The 22051-nt window shown below is 39.9% G+C and overlaps 1 protein-coding gene across 3 annotated transcripts in view; it reads left to right on the forward strand.

Annotated features, from left to right (window-relative positions):
* Positions 1-1480: 1480 nt before the first annotated feature.
* apba2b (amyloid beta (A4) precursor protein-binding, family A, member 2b) overlaps positions 1481-22051 on the forward strand; it is a 59016-nt gene continuing 38445 nt past the window's right edge. For 2 of the 3 annotated variants that reach the window (XM_076729227.1, XM_076729235.1), the window contains exons 1-2: positions 1496-1625; positions 19034-19084. The gene's annotated coding sequence lies outside the window, so the exon portion shown is untranslated. Of the gene's footprint in view, positions 1626-19033; positions 19085-22051 lie in introns of all 3 variants that reach the window. The other variant, XM_076729244.1, reaches the window with a different exon arrangement.

The raw sequence follows: 22051 nt of genomic DNA on the forward strand, positions 1-22051 counted from the left end.
TAGGGCGAGCAGAGAAATGTGAGCTGAATATCTCAGGGCTGCAAAGATAACACTAGAGGTAGGAGAATATTGTGTTCTTCTGTCATTTATGTGAACTGAGCCTTTAAAGATCCCTACACATCATTAAAAATATATTTAAAGACATATGCAGATTCCTCAAAGACTCATAAATGTCCTGCACACCCTCACAAATGTTATCAGTTACTCTAGTTGATTAGATTTCTGTTCACTGTGGTGTTGTACTGGGAATTACATGAAGTCACCAACCGCGACCCACCAACAGGAACAATAAAGTTGAAAGTTGTCATTCTGAGCAGTTGCAAATTAACAGCAATGATGAAGACGTTGATTAAGCACAGTGAGTTCGAGGGTTGCAGCTATATACAGGTTTCATGGTAAATTGTGGTCTGAAAATTTATGTTAGCACACCATTTGCTTATCTATGGAACTGAGTTCTACAATATTTTATTTAGAAAAAAAAATCAAGTTTATATCAACTTTCATGTCTGTTAGGGCATAATATTTTGTGAAATAATAATGATAATAATAATGATAGTTGTGCAACATGAAAATTTTATACCATTGCAACTTGTCTGTTTACACCAACACAATCCTGCAAATTGCACTAATCGAGGAAATAAGTGAAAACACCAATGAGGATGGACCATGGGCGGAGTTTGGCTCAAACAAAAATACTTTTGAACCTATTTAAAAGGTTAAACTGATTTTTTTTTTTTTTTTTCAGGCCAGGTGACCTTTCAAAGTGTCATTTTATGAGGATTGCAGTATTTTCTTATTTATGACAATAAGCATTAACAGACATGTCTCCGGATACAGAAAATTCGTTTAGAGACGAGTCACTTCCGGCTGCCATCTTTGTTTACTCTAAGGTGAAGAGATATAGTTCAGGGAAAGGATAATTTCTCATTCTAATGGGAGAGTCTTTGGTAAAACTAACAATGTACAACAAAGCGGTGAGTGTTGTAAAATGGCTTGCGGGATTTTTCAGAGTTTTGTCTTGTTATATGTAGGTGCATTGGCTCTGGTGTAAAGTTAGATAGCTTAGCTAACTTTGTTAGCTATCTTAATTAGCTATAGATGGCGAATGGCAATGGAGCCTCTACCAACGTCCATGCAACATGAAAACATTTAACGTAATTAGCATTCATATGCTTTTATGGTAATTTATAGTGTCAATTCGGTGCAGAAAAGTACAAAAGTGTTATTGAAAACAAAAAACCCCCAAAACATTTTGTTAATACAGCCTTGACAGTAGTTTCTGTTGTAGCTGTAACTTAGCGAGTTGACTTCTTTGGATATCTGATTCTCGTACCTATTTGGTATAACGAATGTGGTAACGACTGAGTAACGGATTACGTTAAGTAACGGTCGCGCTCGCGCTGCTCGGGTGGGGTAGCTGGCTCCCGTGCAGGCGTTGTGTTCAGGGACCAGACAACTGCAGTGGGCTCGTTTGTTTTATGCTCGTTCCGGGGCCCCGCTGTCAGGCACTGTGCCCCGTACGCTTTCTGTCGCTGAATCGCAGACTGAGTGATGCGCGACCAGCCAGCACCATCCCTCACGAATCTCAAAAGGAGGTGACTTGATCAGCATATGAAATTCTCCAGGTAAGACACAGTTTTATTAAAATGTCATAAAGAAGCAGGTAATCATCGGTAAACATCGATGAACCTCGCTCTGTCAGCGTCGGCTCTGTCTGTCCGTTCAGGCGGTAGCAGTCCTCCTCCAAGGCATCCGGAGGAGCGGTGGATGGATGCTGATCTGCGCTGCCCGTAGATTTGTCCACAGCATCAGTGTTAACAAGGGCCGTGAGGTTTGACCGAAAACGTTTCTTGCTTTTTAAGTCTGTCGTTTAATTTACGCTACATGTATTCCTGTGCAACTCGGTTGAAAGATTTGAGCTGTTCTGAAGTCTGTTCACATCTAATGCTAAATTTTTCGGTGATTCATCAATGCGCAGCCTTGTCTACGCCTAAAATAATCGATTGTAGTTTTATTGCCATAGGCCTGTAATGTCTCATGAGATGCGGAAGGTCATTAATTTTTAGATGTCCTTAATGGTCCAATTCCTTTCCTGCATCGTTTTAGTAAACGGCACCTCGGGCATGTGCAGGCTACTCTGAGTTCTCTTTGTGGAAATGGCTTATTCAAGCTTGAGATCTATTTTCTTTAATATACACCCTATTGCACCACACTTGTTCAACATTTGAATGGCATATTAAGTTGAATTCCTCCCATCCATGTTGTTAGTCCCAAGGTTGAAGTTGAAAACAGGGCGAGGTATACTACACAGCATGAAAATGCTGGTTTCAAAGTTAAGACCTTAACACTGTGTAAGGCTTGTGTGTATCTGAAGCCTATATGTGGTGGAGGATTTGTGTATCCTTCACTGCCTGCTGTGCACCACTCTGTGCCAGTCCCGGGCCACAGGGGAGGGCAGTTGCTGACAGGCGTTGTGTCTGGCCGTTCATTGTTCAGAGTGAGCAGGGGACAGGCTCAAAGGGTCTGCTTTGCATCATACAATGTTATGTCAGTGTTCACATCTGTCCTCATCCAGTCATGCAGAATGCATTTCATCAGCCATCCTCTGCTTTGTGATGTCTTTGGGCTGTCTGATGTTTACAGTTCAAGACTTGTTTTGTTGGTTTCTTTCACAACAACAATACTGTTGCTGGAGTTGATTCCGGCCACATCAAATATGCAGTACGTGTTATTAAGCTGCGTTAGGTAAATATGGGTTTTGCGATGATACAGTAAGATTTAAGACTTCCATGCAATATTTGGCTGTATTTCAGATGACTCAACATGATATGATTAGGTCCCCTCAGTAATCTATGATCATGGCTTAATATAACAGTAGGGGAAATTGCAGCCTCTTCATTGAACCTCTGCACACCTATTTTAAAAACACTAGTAATCACAAACCATATAGCCCTAAACAGATGATAGTCACTCACATCTTATCCTTTACAATTGATCAACTAGTCTGAATTTGTAAATTGTTCCTTGTGAGAAGACAGGCAGACATTTAGTTTTGTGTGACACAAGAGGAATGCTGATAGAATGTGGAAACATTTCTGTAAAACAAAGAAAGAGGTTAATGGTATGACCGAATAAATGTGGAAGACGGGGCTTGTAAAGTCGGGGGTAGAGAACAGAAAAAAAGAGAAGGACAACGATGGCTGTGTCGCAGCTGAGGATGACCAGTGCTGTAGCGGATGAGGGCAGATAGAGGAGAGTAATGCATGGCTATTAGAGAAAGTGAAGGGCCCCTGGAGAGCCATGATAGAAACCTATAAGGCCTTGGAGGATGCAGCTAGCATGTTGACCATGTTGAAAATGGTGATGCTAAGTTTTCATTTCCTCCTTCTCTTCCCAGCTTTTCCTCTATGTCTGTCCTCACTTGCTCTTCACTCTCCCCTTGTGCTTGTCTCTTTCACTCCCCTGCTTTGTCTCACCATCTCCGTAGCCTGGGATAGTTTTCTGTTTAGCACCTGCACTGAAGGACAAACACCCTCTCTGCAGCCTGCTGGGATTTTATTCATGCTGCAGTCGTAGGATACTAAATTGGACTTCGGGGGAGGAAACAGAATAAGGCAACAGCCTCCATCCCTGCTGTACAATTTATGAAAGATAATAATGACTATTTGGAAATCTGTGATTAAATCATTAATCTGTCAAGACAGTTGATCTAAGTGAACTTGTTATTAGGTTCAGCTAAACAAAAATATTTGTTTAGCAGAAATTAGCCTGCCTTAGCATCGTGGATGGGAGTGCCACAGAGAAATCAGCTATCCATTATATAATATCATGTATAATATCTTCTTAAAAGCTTTGCTCTGTAAGCTATGGATTTCACATATCATACAAACATAACGTTTACATTTTCTGTTCATAACATTGGTGTGGGCGGAAGTATAATTACATACTATTATGTCCTTTGGCAAAAATAAAAGATTTTTAAGATAATTAAACCCATATACAGGGCAACAGGGTGGGTGTTGATTTTCACATTGTGTAAAACTGTTAGAGGCAAAAAAGGCAATTGAAACGATGATTTATGATGAGGCTTTTGTAAGATAAGTGGTGCTGCAGTGTTGTTACAGACATCTGTATTGCTGTAGAAAAGCTTTGTGTGAGCAATTAGAGCGAGCAAATTTCTGTTCAACACAGGATTTAGCATGTAGAGGACAAGCTGTGAGCCACACGGTTGCTGTGTGTTAGCTAGCAAACAGAGACAGAGAATTACGGACGGGGGGGTTTATCTCTGAATGTAGAGTAAATTCCATTCAAAACAAAAGAACTGACCAATTTAACAGAAAAGGATATGTCCACCCTGAAGCAGAATTTCTGTTATGCCATTCATTTTAATTTTGGACTACTGCATGGCTGCATCTTCTTGATATTTTTCGTCAAAATGTTGATTATTTTAGGTGTATTCAGTTAATTATTTACCTCATCAAATATCAGTTAATTGTCAAAAAAGCCTAACACCGTTTCCTAAAGCTCACGGATCTACAAACATAGTCAGCTGTCACTGTAAGGTGGAAAACACAGCACCACCACTTAAAATTGGTACAGTGTTACGTTACTTGAGATATTACGTCCAAATTGCTTTAATGTGAATCAAAGCTCTGCCGTTGTGAATCACCAGTAAGATCACCATGGCCCCTGTCATATTGTCCTATGAGTTATTCAATTATTCACCGTCTGTAGAGGATATATCTCCAGATGACATCATCAATACAGTCAGTCTCTCAATTTCATTAAGGAAGACTGAGCTGTACAGTATTACAGATATCAGATACACGTGAATCACATATATAACATACATACAGAATTCTTTACAGCAAAGATCATGCTGTCTTTGTTGAGTCAAATCAGGACCGAGATAGAGAAAAAGAAAGATGTAAACATTTTGAACTATTCAATTTAGTCAGCTATACCATACGTAATGTAGAATAAAACCCCAGAAAAGAACTTTGTTACGGCTAGAATGGTCAATAGCGAGAAAGAATGTAGAGCTGACAGATGCATTTCACCCCTACATGTACTGATTGAAATTTCTTTCTCTCTCCACTGGCTGCGTTTCATAAGGTAATTTGAAATAGCACTGTAACCTAATATATCTACAGAGCCTGTGTACTTCAGTTTGTCATCTTCCACTACACAGCTTGCTGGCTCTTCTGTTAGCACAGTAAGGAGTTTAATCTTCTGGATTTCAGCTTGCCAGCAGCTGTTTTGTTTTTCTTTTACCTCAGGGTTTATAGACGAATCACAATTCACTGTTCATCATGAGAGGAAATGGTTTTCTGGTTCACATGTTGGCTTGATTACAGCATCAAAACTTAAAGTTGCAAGGAAAACTGACTCACATATCAGATGATGATGCTGCTCGTAGGAAACATCCACGTTACATATTCAAGTTGACATTCATCTGCAAAATTGACCTTTTAAATTTAAATTTGTACCCAATGATTATGGCAAAATATGTGAATGTCATACTGGACTGATTCATATTTTGTATACATGAGTAATCTGAGAGCCTCACATAGAATTTGCTTTTTAAAGTTGTGCCTCTAACTAATATCTGATCAAAGATATAATTTTGTAGTATCATAACCTTACAAAACGCCAGGCTGTATAACGCTTACCGTCAGTTGTCTCTAAGTAAAGCGTGGATATCCTGAAGGAGTTGGGTCAGCACTTGTTGTCCAGATTGACATTGTTCTAGTATCACACACATAAATATGACAGCCATATCAGTGTTACTCAAGTTGTTTTGACAGCGCTGTCTCATTCGATTTCTGTTTTTCCTTGAAAGTGTGATCTGTGTTTCTGCCTCTGTCATGCTTGTGTTTTTTTAAACCCTCACTAGACTACTTTGATTCGGAGACAAAGCTATCCCCTATAGCTTTCATCCACTGGATACTGTCGATCTGAAGTGGCTTGATCGGTCTTTGAGAGGCCAAGCATTACTCTTGCTGAAGTGTTGACTTGCGGCTCAGGGGTATAACATGTTACTATTGCTTTTTACTAACAGGTGAAGAAAACGTGCAGAAATCCAGGTCATGGTCTGGGCCATACATAGTTAACGGACACTGTTTTGACATTTCTCGTTTAAATGTTTGTGACAGGTCTTAAAATGCAAGCCGGGTCTTTGAAATGTTTGTTTTTTTTGTCTGAGGGAACGAGAACCGACGGAGCTCTGTGATGGTTCAGCTGGTGTATAGATGGAGTGCAAAGTCACTTTTAATGTAGTTTCTATTGAAAGACAAAGGAAAAGAGAAAGAAAATCACCTCTGCGCCAGTGATAAAGCATCAAGCTAACTTCTACAGCATGCATAGGCTGTCCTCACTATAATTTGTTGTTTTTTCCTTTCAGTATTCCCCTCTCATTGTCAGTAACACCCCTCTGTCCTGTTTTATGGCCCTGCTGTAAGTCTCCAGAATTCGTCCAACACTTGTCTTCACTCCCTTGACATTCTTCAACACTTCAGTGATCTGCACCTTCAAGTAATCAATATCGAAGCAGTGACTAGTTGAGGCATGAAAAGGGTTTGTTAGAAATGTCGCACACCAGCAGGATGTGTCATTCACACTTTCCTCAGTGTTCAAAATGAAACTGTGCTGTGTCATGTGAAGGCCAAGGTCACATTGTCTCTAATGGAAGGTCCTGAAAACACGCAGGTGTACCAAAATCTCCTTTCACTGTCCCCCTATGAGACAAACATGATATTATCTTCACTGCTGCTTAGGTAATCTATTGCTTCCACGCATGCAATTATATAATCAAATCTCCACTGGTCTTTATAGGTGTTCTTGTTTTGACTGCTGTTGGTGGCAAGAGTGGGATGTGAAAATATTTGAAACTTCTTTTGCACACCTCCCCATCCATTTAGCAAAGATTTACGTTTTGCATCTTTTTTGTTCATTTTTTTGATGATTATCGGACATTATTGAGTTTAAATTAATCCTTAAAAAATAATTGCTTTAAAATCAGTAACAGTTAAATATGCCTTTGCAAGCTGGATCCATTGATGTAACAAAAACTACTACTGGCAGTAATGATCATAATAATGATTATAGTGATACTTTTCTATCTTTCATATAAGAAATGCAACTTGAAGTGGCTTACAACAAATAAATCACATGTATCAAGTGTTCCAGATAAAAAGACACAGAATGAACATAAAAACAGGGATAGAAAATTCATGTATGCGGTGGAGAATAAAATCCACTTCATAATAATAGGAAAAATAAGATGAAAGGAAAATAAAACCACCGAATAATAGTGATAAAATTAAATATAGCATGCATCAAGTCAAGTAAATTACAATCATTTCAAAGAAGTACAGCAGTGCACAAGTGTGAGACAAAGCACAAAAGTTTCAGGCCTGTATCAGGAAGTCATCGGTAGTTAAAGGCCAAAGAAGATATGTTTTTAGCTTTCTTTTAAAGGTATTTTGTGAGCTGACTTCCCTGATAATCTGTAGTGTTTCTTCCGGCGGAGAATTTCCAATAAACCAGCAATGTAGCAATGTAGCTTGGTCCTAGCCCATGAAGGGCTTCGTATACAAGGAGGAGGACCTAAAATCAATTTTAAATGTTACAGGACGCCAGTGCAGAGCAGCCGAAACTGGACTAATGTGCTCCCTCCTCTTTGTTCTTGTTGGTAGCCGAGCTGCAGCGTTTTGGATGAGCTTATGTCTCTCTGTTTTTTTTTTTTAAGAGACCAGTAAATAGTGCATTGCAGTAATCGAGGAGTCATTTTGAAATAAAGTCATGAGTCAGTTTTTCAGCATCTCTTTGATTTGTGCTTTAGTTATTTTTCCAAGATGGGAAAATGAATATTTTCTCACCTTGTTGATGTGGGACCGCAAGATATAGAGCTCAATGCAGGATAAAACCAAGATTTGTAACCTTAGTTTTAAATCAGAGTTACTTCTCCCAGATTATTACACAGCACTTCCCTTTTTGTTTTAAACGCACTCATTTTTTGTTGCTCTCCACCTGGAACCAGCTAATACTGTACCATGGTCTATTACTTTCCCTGGTTTGCTTGTACATGCTGATAAAATATATCTTCATTATAACTGCACATTTGTACATGTCCGTGAACTTGTCCCATATGCTAGCTTCCTGTCCTGAGTACTTGTGTCTGAAGTCTTGATCTCTTTATTGTTAATAGTACTACAGGAAGAGCATGCTCTTTCATGCTATTCCCAAGTGAAATGTATGAATATTGAGCGTGTGAATTATATAGTTTAAGCTTCTGATCATTTTTCCAAGTGCACTGCTGTCCCCTAGAATCATTGAGGTGATGCGTACACATCATTTCACCTCTCTTTATGGCATTAGCATGTAAATGAGTCCAAATCAGTTTCACACTCTGTGACTAAATCAGGTCACATTGGGAGGAAAGCAAAATGGCTAAGAAAGAAAGAACGAAAGAACCCCTTCTCCCACAGTGCTTGGTGAAAGAGAAACCCATTCATAGCTGCATTAATCATGGGTGGCACTAAAGAATCGCTCTGAGGCGGCACCCAGAAAGAGAGCCGGGGAGAGAGAGGTATTGAAACAGCCTTATTCGTTAACTGGATCTGTCTGAATGACACCAGTCTGTTTTCCCTTCACAGTTCTGTCCTCTGTGATCTAGCTCCGTGTAATTTAAAAATCTGATAAATGTACCTGGGATGCAGTTTTCATGACACTTGTATTAATTCTTCTCTGCTCTGTAGTATGTTTACATTTTTTGGAATGGCTTAAGGCCCTCTACTTTATTCTTCATTAAAATAGAGCTAAAATCTAGAGCTAATAAATTAATGGCTAATGCTTTGGTTTGTGGTTTGATGGCATTTTATCGCATCAGAATCAAACATCAGATTCGCTTGTTGAATCCAACTCAAGGTCATTTTATTTATGTAGACCGATATCACAAATCAGAATATGTCTCTAGGGGCTTTACAGTCTGTACAGCATACAACATGTTCGGTCTTTAGACCCTTGATTTGAATGAGGAACCCCCCCAACCCACCCCCCCAAAAAAAGACCTTTTAACAGGAAAAAAAACCTCAGGAAGAGCAACAGAAGAGGGATCCTTCACCCAGGACGGACAGACAATAGATAATCTTTCCAAATCCCTTACTGACTGTAGGTGCAGCTTTGAGCATTTTTAGGTAGCAAAAAGCCTTTTTAATAACTACATTTCAAAGATTCATTTGAGATGTGTAATAGTGTTTCGTTGGCTGAGAAAACAGAAACTGCATTTATGACTTACAGGCTTATGAACTTCATGTCGACAACCTGTAGCTACAATTCAGTAATGAGATGAAGAGCATCAGATACGAAATGTTGATTAAATACGCCACCGTCTACTTACATAGTTATTGTACGGAGTGGTGTTTCTTTTCTGATAACATTATCTGGCTTACTTTTCAGACTGTTGAAAGCTCCTTTCAGACCCGCAGAAGACATTATGACAGTTTTCACAAGGGGAATAATGCTCCTCATGACAAGTAAAGTTATTGTCATGTCTAAAATTGCCCCCTTTGAAAAAACAAAACAAAACAAGACATTATTTGTATTTTTAAGTATGGAACTGGATCCAAAATGGAATCTGACCCTAATGTTGATCCATGGTTTTTGTGTTACAGGACAACAGGGCACATGAACATGAAAAATATGAACAGTAAATATAGCCGCAAGCAGCAGTCAAGGGCACCAAGCCAGAGTACATCAACTAAAATAGATTGCTCATAGATACAGTGAGAACATGCCAGTAGGGGAGTACAAGCCACAGGAGGTGTGCCAGGTGTGGCTGACATGATCAGGAAGAGGCACATGTGCATGCATAGATACATGGATACTACAGTATTTACTGATAATGGAATAGAGTTTTACATTCAATCAGAGGATCTTATTTTGGCACTGAACTGCTATTTCTGTTCTCACCTACTTCCTGAAACTTACAAAATTATCTGTAATGTGTAATGGGAATTCTTGTTATTCATCTTCTCTGTACTTAATCATAAGTATTCACTGTCTTTAAGCCAAATGAACAACCATATCATATGATTAGGTGCGTGCGTATGTCATAATCTGCTGACCATGTAACCACGTACAGTATGTTATTATGCACTGATTAAGTGAACCTTGTGTCCTGATTGTACAACACATTATGACGTGCCTATTGTGCTGACATTGTTCTGATGATAGAACAAAGTCATCCTGTCTACAAAGATAATATATTGTATATAATCTTTCAACTTCTCTTGCTCCGACTTGGCGTTGGCAGGATCCTGCCGACAACGCCAAGTTTGTTCTGGCAATTTTGTACTAAAAAGCACAGAGTCGTTCGTTGTCTTTCTGTGAGTTTATTCTGACGCCTGCAGACGGACTCCCTTCTTGCTGTCTCAAGTGTGAGATGACAAGAAAGAGCCCGGAGCAAGAGAAGTTGAAAGATTATATACAATATATTATCTTTGTAGACAGGATGACTTTGTTCTATCATCAGAACAATGTCAGCACAATAGGCACGTCATAATGTGTTGTACAATCAGGACACAAGGTTCACTTAATCAGTGCATAATAACATACTGTACGTGGTTACATGGTCAGCAGATTATGACATACGCACGCACCTAATCATATGATATGGTTGTTCATTTGGCTTAAAGACAGTGAATACTTATGATTAAGTACAGAGAAGATGAATAACAAGAATTCCCATTACAAATGACAGACCGAGCAGGCTTTAGTCCTTTTGGTTACACCTTTGCTCTTGATCTTCATGGCTTAATTTGCAATTTAGAGTTGTAGCCATTTTGCCAACATTTTAATCAATAAAGTCCTTCGTGATTTTCTTATGCAAGTATTCTCAAAGATGCAACACTGCATTTGTTTACATCAACTGTTCATTAGTTACAGTTCTCAGTTGCAAACTGAATGTTTTGCAAACTTGTGATATGAGTGTGATTGTGCACGTGCGTGTTGCACTTCCCAGGTAGCGTAGGGTAGAGAGTCAACAATTGTCACTTTGGGCTAAGATAACTCTTTCTCCAGAATTTGCCTTTTCATGCTGAAGATGCAGTTTTTAAATATGCATAGGATGTAAGCAGAAAACTTGGAGTTTGAGAACAACTAACCTTGGCCAACAGTTGGCATTGTTAGTTTTTAGGTTATGTGTGTGTGTTAGTGCCGAATATGTGTGGCCTTAATATACCAATCTTACCAACCCTCCTGCTGCATTCTGAGTCATAAGATGACTCCTCTCCCGCGCTATGCTGTCACTTATGTCATTACTTAGGCTTAAGATGCATTCACCAAGCCAACTCATTAGCTACTACCTAGCGTTTGTTTGAGGAGCAGCATGATATTAGCATTTAGATGTGCACACAGCCTCACCGGCTGCTGTCATTTTTGGGCTGCAGAGACAAATTCACATCTGGTTAATTTCCTTTCTCAGCAGTGAGAGATTGCTGCTATTGGAAGAAACAACGTCGTCTATAGCTGCAGAGGTAAATGTATTTCCATATAAAATGCAGCACGCTGTTGTTGTTCAAGCAAGACGAATGTGAATCAGGCTGAATCTTGAATTGCTTTGGAGTACCTGCCTTGGGGCCTTTATTTCTATAGCCAGACATTTTCGTTGATTGACAGCACAGATGATTGTTCATCATTTGTATGATAAAGGTGATGGAGAACAACCAGATGGCTTTTTTATCATCACTGTGAGACTTGCTCAGAGAGGAATGCGGAAAGAGGGGACGTAGATAAAAAGGAAGAAAGTGGCAATGAGAATGTGAAGAGATGCAGGGTGCAAACATTTAATTCTATACATTTTGTCTGAAAGAAGCTATAAATCAGAATGCAAGTATTAACAAGCGATTTTCAGCATTTCACTTTGATTCAGTGTTGATATAAAAAATATTGGTTGATGCTTGATGGTGCTCAATGGTGCCCTAACCTAAATCTCGATTGAAAGTATACATCAATTTTGACCTGTTTAGACCATGTGCAGGTTGCATTCATCTACAAAAGATGTGCAGAAGTGTCAGAAATGAGCTGAAAGAGGCCTTGGGAAGTGAACCTAAGAAGTGATTTCACTTTGTGTTACAACGGTACCTCATGAAAAGTTTCACTCATGTAGTTTTTCACTCCACACAGCACATTAGATATTGCTTGATTAAGTTGCAGTCCAGCTTATTTTCTTTTAGATAATTTTAAGCATTGCAAACTAGTGGTGCTGTTGTTAGGTCTGGGCATCCAAGGCTACAGCTCCAAATGTTTTATGAAAGATAAATAAAAAAGTCCCTGTATCCATTCATTTGCTATTCAGATTGTGTATTTAAGCCCTTGAAAATAATATGATATCATTTTAGGTCCTCTGTGTGTCATTCAAGCAGCAGATGTACTTCACAGTACTTGTCATGCATGCATTTTGTGTGAGCGTGAGAGAGAGAGAGTGCCCAGATTACAGAGCTTGTCATTGTTGGCATCTGGTGGTAGCTAGCCAGCGAAATCAGTAAGGCTATAAGAAGCTTTTTCAAAAAGAGAAAGGATCAGGGCAACGAGGCACAGGAGAGGCTAGAGGATGTGGAGGAAGAGTTATTTCCTGTTGCTGTAGCAGCAGATGAGGCAGGATGTGAGAGTGCCACCACCTCATCTACAAGCTCAGGTTGACGAAGAAGAGGGATCTTTAGCTACCTAGCTAGTCTAGCTCAGTTGTTCTCAAACATTGTTGTCACAAGGCACACCATTTATGAAAACAACTATTTCCAAGGCACACCACTACATCTGATTATAGCTATGTAAACTGTTAATGTGGTTAGATTTTGGTTGGCAAAATTGTATTATTGTTATGATTTTATCCTTTTATGAGCAGGACAGGAGAGAGGAGAAGAGAACAGGAAGAGAGAGCAGAGGAGATGCAGACAGACAGACAGATGAGACACCAAAAGAGCTGCTGCAGAGGTGAAGAAGAGATTATATCAGATAGACAGATAAGACACAGACACAGTTAACACAGTTTGTCTCAGTTCAAACTCGTCACATTTCAAAAGGAGTCACACAATAGAAGCAGAAGCAATGAGACCGGGGTTGGTCAATTTTCAAAACTGAACAAAGCATTGGCAACATACAGTCTAGCATATGACTGCTTCATCGACGTTTGGCCTCTTATTTTCTCCCGCTGCTGAAAAGGACAATAATCACAAAGTTGAATGAGGATTCAGATTGCTCTCATTTTATTTATTTTGATTTAACATTCCAAAAGACAGCCTATGCCCCTGCCAGAACCTTTTGGTCATGGCCTATCTTATAATCCCTTTACTCTGAAGTAACTTCAATATGGTGCTATTATTGGGTGAAAATATAAAGATTTCTGAGGCTGGACTAAACCCCCAATGTTTCCAAGATGTCAGAGCACCTGGAAAAAGTATTGAATGACTGAATCAGAATGTGATGGGTGGGTGTTGCAGATAGCATTTGTTTTGCCTTGTGAAATTGTTGTACAGCAGTGGCATTCGGTTTTCGTTTGACGTAACCTCAGACACCTGGGTGTGCCTGCACAACAAATGCTTTCTCAGAGACTTGGACAGAACATTAGCAAGGGTGGTCAGGTTGTTAGCCAGTCAAGCTGAGTGATGTTCAGCTTATGGGCAGTTCTGCCCATATGCTGCAGTGCTGTTGTGTGTTCTGATAAAGGTTGAGAAAAAAACCCTTATAACCCTCAGTAACACATCAAAGACCAGACTCAGCAGGTCGCTTTATATCTCTGGCCAAAACTTTTCTCTTTGTTCTGCTGTCTTGTTATATAGGCCATCTTTCTGTTACTATTACTCACTCACCTTATGGGATACAGTATTGTTGCAGCAAAGAGCTTACAAAACTGTAGCACTATCAAAAAGCATCTATTGAGGATGTGCCTTCTGTTTATGGGCCCATTCTGTTTGCTGGTCTCTATGAGGTCAAACATGATGATCTAAGGTAACAGTGGCTAGTGGCCTCTTCGTGTTGCTGGGTTAAATCACCAAACAGTCTGTGGCTGAGCTGTGGCTCTCACTCTTCTTCAGAGGCACACCATTGAATTATCAAAATTAAATGACAACATTCGCCCCCCCAAAAACAAGCTGGGATATGAGTCAGCAAATAGCTGAAAGCCAGTGCATTCGTCCAATCGCTCAACCCCATTTCAGTGCAGTGTTTTGGAATTGCACTTGAATGAAAATAATACAGAAGTCGACAGATCTGTGTCTAGATGGCTGTGGTGATTATCCTAATGAGTGTCTTTACATGGATGTCAATATCCAGTCATTGAGTATGTTGATATTGAGCTTGTGTATATACACAGTGGCTCTGTGCTTTGAAACCTTGATGAAACAATGAGGATTTGCTGACTTAAGTACGGTTGGTTGCGGTTGAGATGCATTTATTGTATGTGGTTTGTCAGTATTTAATACTGAAGACCGTACTTTGAAAGTTGCATGTATTTCTTTAACCACAGATATCTAAGTACAAAGCAAAATACAAACATCTAATTTAGAATGAGAGCCCAGTCGCTGATATAATCCTGGCTGTTATCTGGTGTGTTTTATGCATGCTAATGTAATCAGTGACAGCAAGGACATCCAGAGTTGTGTGTTGGAAAACCAGAAGCATTCACAAATGGCTTACAGTTTTCTGAGAGATAACCATGAATATAAAGTCAGGAGACGACATACCATCTTAAATGCAGCACTGCAGACTTGTGTACACACCCTTCAGAGGGAACACACCCACACAGGGTCAAAGCAGTGCTGAACGATGCTTACATGAGTGGGAAGGTGAAAGTGGTCTCATGTCTAATATCTAATGTTAAAGAGCCATCAATCAGTGTTGGTTTTGATCAGGATTTGCCTTTTGGATTTACAGCATGTGAAACCACCTGGTTGGTTGTCTTTTACAACATAAACATGTCTAATTACATTACATAATTTACACTAAATAACATTTTGAGAAGATGCCTAAAAATGATGTAGATATGTTATTTTTCTATTTAATTTTGTCAATACTTTATCCAACAAATTAGAATATCTTGTAATCACAATTGCCTATAGAAAAGCACCCAGTTTGGGTTTGTCATGTATTAATACAATGTTTCTGTAAAGTATTACACATCTCTAAACACACAAACAGACAACACTGAACATGTAGTACATTGCATTAAACTAATTGCCACAGACCTGCATCAAAGTTTCATGTACCTTCTGATTTTGGTTCAGGAGGCATTTCAAAGGTCAGAACAAAGGTTCCTCACCTCAGCAATAAACTGAAAAACAGCCCATAAGTTTGGTCTTACATGCTGAAATTGGAGCTGTCTGTGCTGACCTCTCGGCCTTCAGTGAGTTGAGGCTAGCTGAGGAATACTAATGAGAGAATTAATAGAGGTCAGTATGAAGTGAACAGATAATGTATCTGGAAATAACAACACGGGTTCTTGTGTCAGTGTTCATGCTACTGCTTTATAATTCCCCTGATGTGATGTTGTATACAATATTATGCACCATATTCTTGAAATCGAATAATATGTATGCTGTATTGGATGTGTTTGCTCATAATGCCGACTGCTAACCGGCCCTGAAAGTAAAGCTACAGGTCAGGACATCCTAACTGGACTGTTAGCAGCCAGCGGCTTGGTTATCTCTTCTGTGCCTTAGAGCCCTCTCATTTCATCCTCTGTTCCATCTTTGGGTGCCTTATATCTGTAATTCAGCAAAGACAGTTTAGTTATTGCTCTGGGACAGGAGGTCACAACAGCATGGCTGTGAGCAACCTTGTAAAATGTTGACAGTGTGTAAAATGGCAGGGAACAGCTTATGCAAGGTTTTAGAGTGAAGAGGGCACTGTAAGCTTTTGCCTGTGATGGCAGAGGAGAGCAGGAGGATGGAGATAGATTTCCTGCTGGAGCTGGCCTCTGATGAGCTGAGATGTAGGTGTGTGAACAAGTCTGTTGTGTATCTGTCAGCTTGTTTTTATGGGTATTTGCTCATGTGCGAACATGTATAGTATTGAGGTCTGCAGATTATTCTCAATAACATGCGCTCTCTGCATCAGGTTCATTACGAAAAGCATTTTTAAGAAGGGAAGTCATCATTATATCACACCGTGCTCTCCCCTTGAGACTGGGTCTTGGTAAAGTGTGACAACACACCATCCTAAATGAAGTGTTGTGCTGCTACAGTCCACAAACCATATTCTCCAGATGTAAGGGAACATGCTTGTTTGGTACAGACCCCATCAACAGTCGCCTCGTCATTTTTCTTTTGCTTTTTTCAGTGACAATGAAATATAAAAATGACCATTCCCTCTAAAATTGTGACTTATATCACAGCTGTAGTATCTGTCAAAATAATGGCAATGTGATGATTATTATTTTTTTATTTTTTTTTGTAGTTATGATCATCATTAAAAAATATGAGAGGACTCTAAACTGAATATGCTCACCATCATTTAAAATGACCTACCTTCTGTGATTTGGAATTTTGGACAACCTACATGGTGTTGTCTGCATATAGTGCATGTAAGTGCTGAGCCTGAATTAGGACAAATACCATTTCTTACACGGTGTATGATTATGGTATGGCAAAAATAAAATTGCAAGTACTTATACTAAGCAAGTGTATTATCAGCATTTTTGCAGACTGCTTGTGTGGGCTAATTTCTATTTTTGTAATGTATCAGAAGGGAGAGTCACAGGTTCTGTGGATGTCTCATAATCTGTCCATGGACTTAAACATGTCTTTTCTCCCTGTAAAATATCTAAATATCAGTCACATGCTCATGTGCACTCTGATTACCCCTGCCTAATTTCTGGGTTGAATGCTTATGGCCAATTGTTACACTACATTAAAAGGATTCTTGAACACTGCGGTAAGTTAGCAATGATCTATGACATTGGTAAAGGACAGAAACAAAAACAGCAATACTAGCAGTTATAATAACCATAGTGATTTATATATCTGGATTTAGACTTATACAGAAACAAATGTGGTTTTGCTGTGTTTGCTTCTCATCATCTGAGATCATATGGTGCTGGAACGATGCCACACAATAACCTCATATTACTAGACTGCAGCTGACTCGAGTATCTCCCCCTTTGTGAATGTATTTATTTTCTTTAATTTGGGTCGGCCGTGTGTGTGATCTGCTGAGTGTTTTGTCTCAAACACTGTATAGCTGCAGTGTGCTGCAGTGTGAGTAGGACCTGTGGGACCGATACAAGCCTCAGGGCTGTATTAAAGTAGGAGGAGGGGAGCCATGGTGAACTACGGCAGTCATGAGATGTGAGAAACATGCCATTGTAACCACTTTGAACATAATCTGTGTGTTACATATTTCTCACCTGATAGGGTCCAAAAAAATCTGATCATACCAACTCAACTACTGTCTGAAAACAAAGATTTGGTTAATCTACTACTAAATCTAAGACTAAGACCCACTTTTCAGCTTATGGTTAGTTATGTTTGGAGTAATTGTTGGAGTCAGGCATGTGGATGTCAAGGTGTAACTTGGGGAGTTATGGAAAGTCAAGACAATGTCCCTACAACTGCAGGTCAAATGTATACATTGCCATTGAAAAGGAGAACTAAACATGTCTTGGATATTGTTTTTTTTTTTTTTAGTGTTTACGAACAAATGGCCAGAGAAGCAAGCACCTGATTTGCTCTTTTCCCTCCCAACAGTTTTTTATAACTGCTTTATTTTTTGTGCTACATTGCTCATCTCTTCTTCTCCCATCTACCAAACTTTGTATTCCCTTGGGAGAATGAGTCACTGGGTATTGATCACTTGTACTTCAAAAGTCAGTTTTGCTCTTCCATTTATCCACTCTCCAACGTTTGGCCAGATAAACCAATGAATCTCTGTCTGAGATGTTTTTAGTTCTCATTTAAAGCCAGCTTTTTTTGAAGCAAATTTTGGATTTTCTGTTACTGTGATCAGTAACTATTGCATATCAAGTGGAAATCTCTTGATATGATTATGTGTTATTTTGGAGTCATGACATATTAGCTATTCTGTTATTTGGTACATAGCTGCCAGTCTCGTGGTCTTCAACACTTCTTACACCTGCATGGTTTTCTACACCCCTCTGACACCTGATCATTTCAGTCAACACAACCCCCGCTAGCTGTTGTGTAAGAGCTATCATACTGACGCCAACAGTGTGCATGCTGCTGGTGTGTCTTCTGGCTGATCTGATCCAACCGCTGAGTAGGGACAGCAACTTGGGGCTGTCACAAGGGGAGTCAGGCCACGAGGATGAGATGTGACATGCAGCCATGGCTTAGTGGCAGATGGTGAAGCCCTGCTGTCAGAGTTACAGCTGAGCTAATGTTGCTATTTCTCGAGGTTTACTGTAACTCCTGGCTTGAAATCTTGTTACTGGCCAGCCACACCTCTGTCTCAAACAATGGAGGAATGGAAAAATCCTGTCAGGAAGCACATCTCACTTCAGATTTGCATATGATGTACATGTATACTGTACAAGTATTGGTTTGATATTTCGATTTTCTTTCAGAACATGTAGTAGACTTACATAAAAACCTGCCATAGCCAATCCAACTTCACTTCATATTCCTTCATTACTTTATAACCATATTATTTAGTAGAATTTATGTAGAGACGAATGTCAGTGCCAATCTGTGTCACGAAAGTTTGTTCAGGATTTGGACAGCATACTTTCATCCCTAGCATGATGCAATTGCAAAAAATTCTATTATGAATTCAGGTCCTTATTTCAGAGTCAAGTGACAGCTGCCCATAGTGTCAGTCTCTGTTTTGATTTAGTCACCAGACGTCCTCTTAACAATGCGACCCAAACTATTCCATTTCTCGCCATCGCCCCTCGTATCTTCCGCACATCCAGGCACAGAAAGAGATAGGAGCTCAGTCTTCATGTTGAACTGTGTGACTTTCATGTGGGTTGTCAGTTTGATGCTCAGCTTGACGCCCTCTCTCTCCTTTTGTGTTTTAGGTCATCGCCTGGAGCAAACAGTAGAGCTGCTCTGCCTACCTACAGATATCAGTAAGTTAGCTCTACTGTGCCTTGACAGGTTATTACACCATAATGGTATACTGAAGAGTGTGGGAGGAATTCTGAAAGTGTCACATATCTACTAGATTGTAGAGACATGACAATAATGATAGGATGACCATTGTCCAATGTTGTGTGTATCTGTGTGCTGTGTCCTGTTTCGGAGCACTGAACAGCCACACATAGCAGCCTCTGGGCCCGGGGGAGCTCCTTAACCTGCCCGGCTGTCCACTGAGTCATGCCACTCTGGTATAGAAACAAACAATGAAGGGAGATGATGAGAAGGAATAAGGACTAAAAGGATGGAAAAAATATGGAAGTGACGGGTGAAGAGACTTTATTGTGTTTATTTAGCAAGGTAGCAAGGTAACTTTTTTTGGTGTTAACGGTTGCAATAAAGCTCGTATCTGTAATGTTTTTACTTATTATCTCCACTTGTGTGGTGGAGCATTGCAAAAACAGAAACCCTCTGCTGGAATAGTAACTGCTACACTTATTGGCTTGTGAGCATACACCAGTCCGTGTTGACAAAGCCAATAAACTCGGTTCCAGACAGAACAACTCACACTGTGTCAGTATTTTTATGCATCAGAGACAAAGCCCATTAATTGATAACACACTTCAATGTTTTGCAGTGGTCAAACAAACAAACTGTGCGCTGTTTGTAACTCTGCTGCTGTAGAGTTATTGAATTCAATGACTTTAGATGAGTAGAATGAACTTTGTTGTTTATCATACCACTGATGATAGTTTGTTATCTCATGTGTAATGTTAAGAAGGTTCCAATAGTGACATTGTTGATATTGAAATTTTTGTCAAAAATATTATTATGGATAGATGTTTACATCCCCCAGCTCTTCTTAACCACAAGTACAGGGTGAGAAGGCAGGAATGAAATAGAGAAGATGGGTACACTGAGGGAGCATGTGTGCTGATGGAGGAGAGGGGAGGGCATCATGGGAGAACCAGACTAAAGACAAACTGTACAGGGGTGGAGGAAAAGGATGCAAAAACAATAGTAGAGAAATTCAAAGTGTTGTGAGCCTCTCAACACTGCCTCCCCTCATCATTTATTAATATTCTGCTAGAATATTCATCCACCCTGGTACAACGCCATCCTCTTAGAGAGAGAGAGAGAAATTAATAGAGCTCTGTATCATCCTGACACTCAACAGTGTATCACAGCCGTTGTTATTGTAGTCATTTGAATATCATCCATCATCGACCGCCTCCTTCCGTCCATTCCACTTGTCTGCTTCATTCCTATTTACTGTTGATTTTGACCACATCCTTTTCTTTTAATAGACTAAAGAGAGACAGGGCAGGGCTGTTTATTCAGGCTTTCAAACTGTGAGCCACAATGTGGTTTGAAAGGACCTGTGACTCCAGCGCCGGATCACTGACACTAGCCTGGCAACCATACTCACACTCGGGTAGATCCGTAAACGGCCTCAAAATAGGTCTCCATCCATCTGCATGTCACTGATATGGGAAATCCATGGCTGTTAGGATCCATACGGAGAACTTTAGCGGTTGACTACTTTTAGGGATGGCTGCGTTTGGAATTTGAGTCATCCAGTGCAGTGCAGTGATGTGTGCTCAGTCTGCCAGCTGCTATGCTTCACTTATTCTGATTAAATCCTTTGAAGATGAAGGGAAGGACAAAGAATCTCGCAGTCCCATAACTTGTTATAAATCATCAAAAGCAGGAGCAGCTCCACTAATGTGTACGCCGGTTCTGTGATATCACACTGTGAATGTACTAATAATTAACCCCTAAGTCGTGGTGGAATTTGATATCACGCTATGAAGTCAGTCACATCTGTCATCACATATGCTGTTAACTGTGTGAGAAATCATCTGCGCTTTCCCTCGCTTCTCATTTCTTCTGCTCTTCTTACGGATTGCAATTACCTGAAAATGTACAAGAATCCACATTCAGTATTTTGTGCATATATGTGTGCCCATGTCCACATTGTAATACAGCATGAAAATTCTTCTGCTTATTGCCATTTAGTCAAATTTGCCAACCCACCGGCACAAAATATATGAGGTTGCCATAAATGTAGGGGCGTCCTCTGAGACAGCTGTGAACAAAGATAGTTAGAATTTAATATTTTCCACCTCAAATTGTTTCTCATCCCCCTGGTCATGTGGTAGCCCCAACCGCCTAGTGTAGCTCATCTAAAGTGCACAGATACACTGGTATAATCAGAATGATTCCTATAAGCTCATTGAACCAACCTTGGAGTATTTTGATAATATACACTGTATAATACAAGTAAACAACAAAAAGCACATACATAACATAACACATTGATGGAACACAAAGATTTATATAGAATATGAAATGACCATGGACAGTGGTAGTGAGGTTGGCTCTAATATGTTAAAAATGGAGCTAGTTATCAGGTATTAACAGCAATGATCTACTCCCATTTAAAATCAGCACAGATATTGACTAGAACCAAAGTTCATCAGTGGCTGTTCAGATTACCTCAACTCTTCAATGATGTACTCAAAAGTATTTAGAGTGGTGTGAAGATAATGTCAGCACTTCATTCACTCCTGCAGGTCGATGAAAGAAGGTCAGGATGAAGGGCCAAATACTGAATATTGAATCAGGACCTGTGGTGATTCAGTGTCGTGCTCAGAGAAACCTCAGCAGGTGAAGGACAGCCTTTTTATCCACAAGGCCATTATACCGGCCCTTAATACTAAATGGGGGGGAAAGGTCCATGGTTTAGTTTTAGAGAAGAGCAGAGAGACCAGATTCAGAGCGACGTGATGTAAGGGGATTCAAATGAGAGCTGCAATAATCCAGATTTCTGTCATCATGGGATCAGTGCTGCTGTTGACTCTGTTTGGTCAGCCAGCCTTGTTGAGCCCTGTCAGACCCTTCTCTGTCCTTGCGGTCTCTTATGATCCCTGGCTGCATCCCCAGGGGCAGTGAGATTA

The sequence above is a fragment of the Chaetodon auriga genome, chromosome 1 (assembly GCF_051107435.1).
Source record: "Chaetodon auriga isolate fChaAug3 chromosome 1, fChaAug3.hap1, whole genome shotgun sequence".
NCBI lineage: Eukaryota > Metazoa > Chordata > Actinopteri > Chaetodontiformes > Chaetodontidae > Chaetodon > Chaetodon auriga.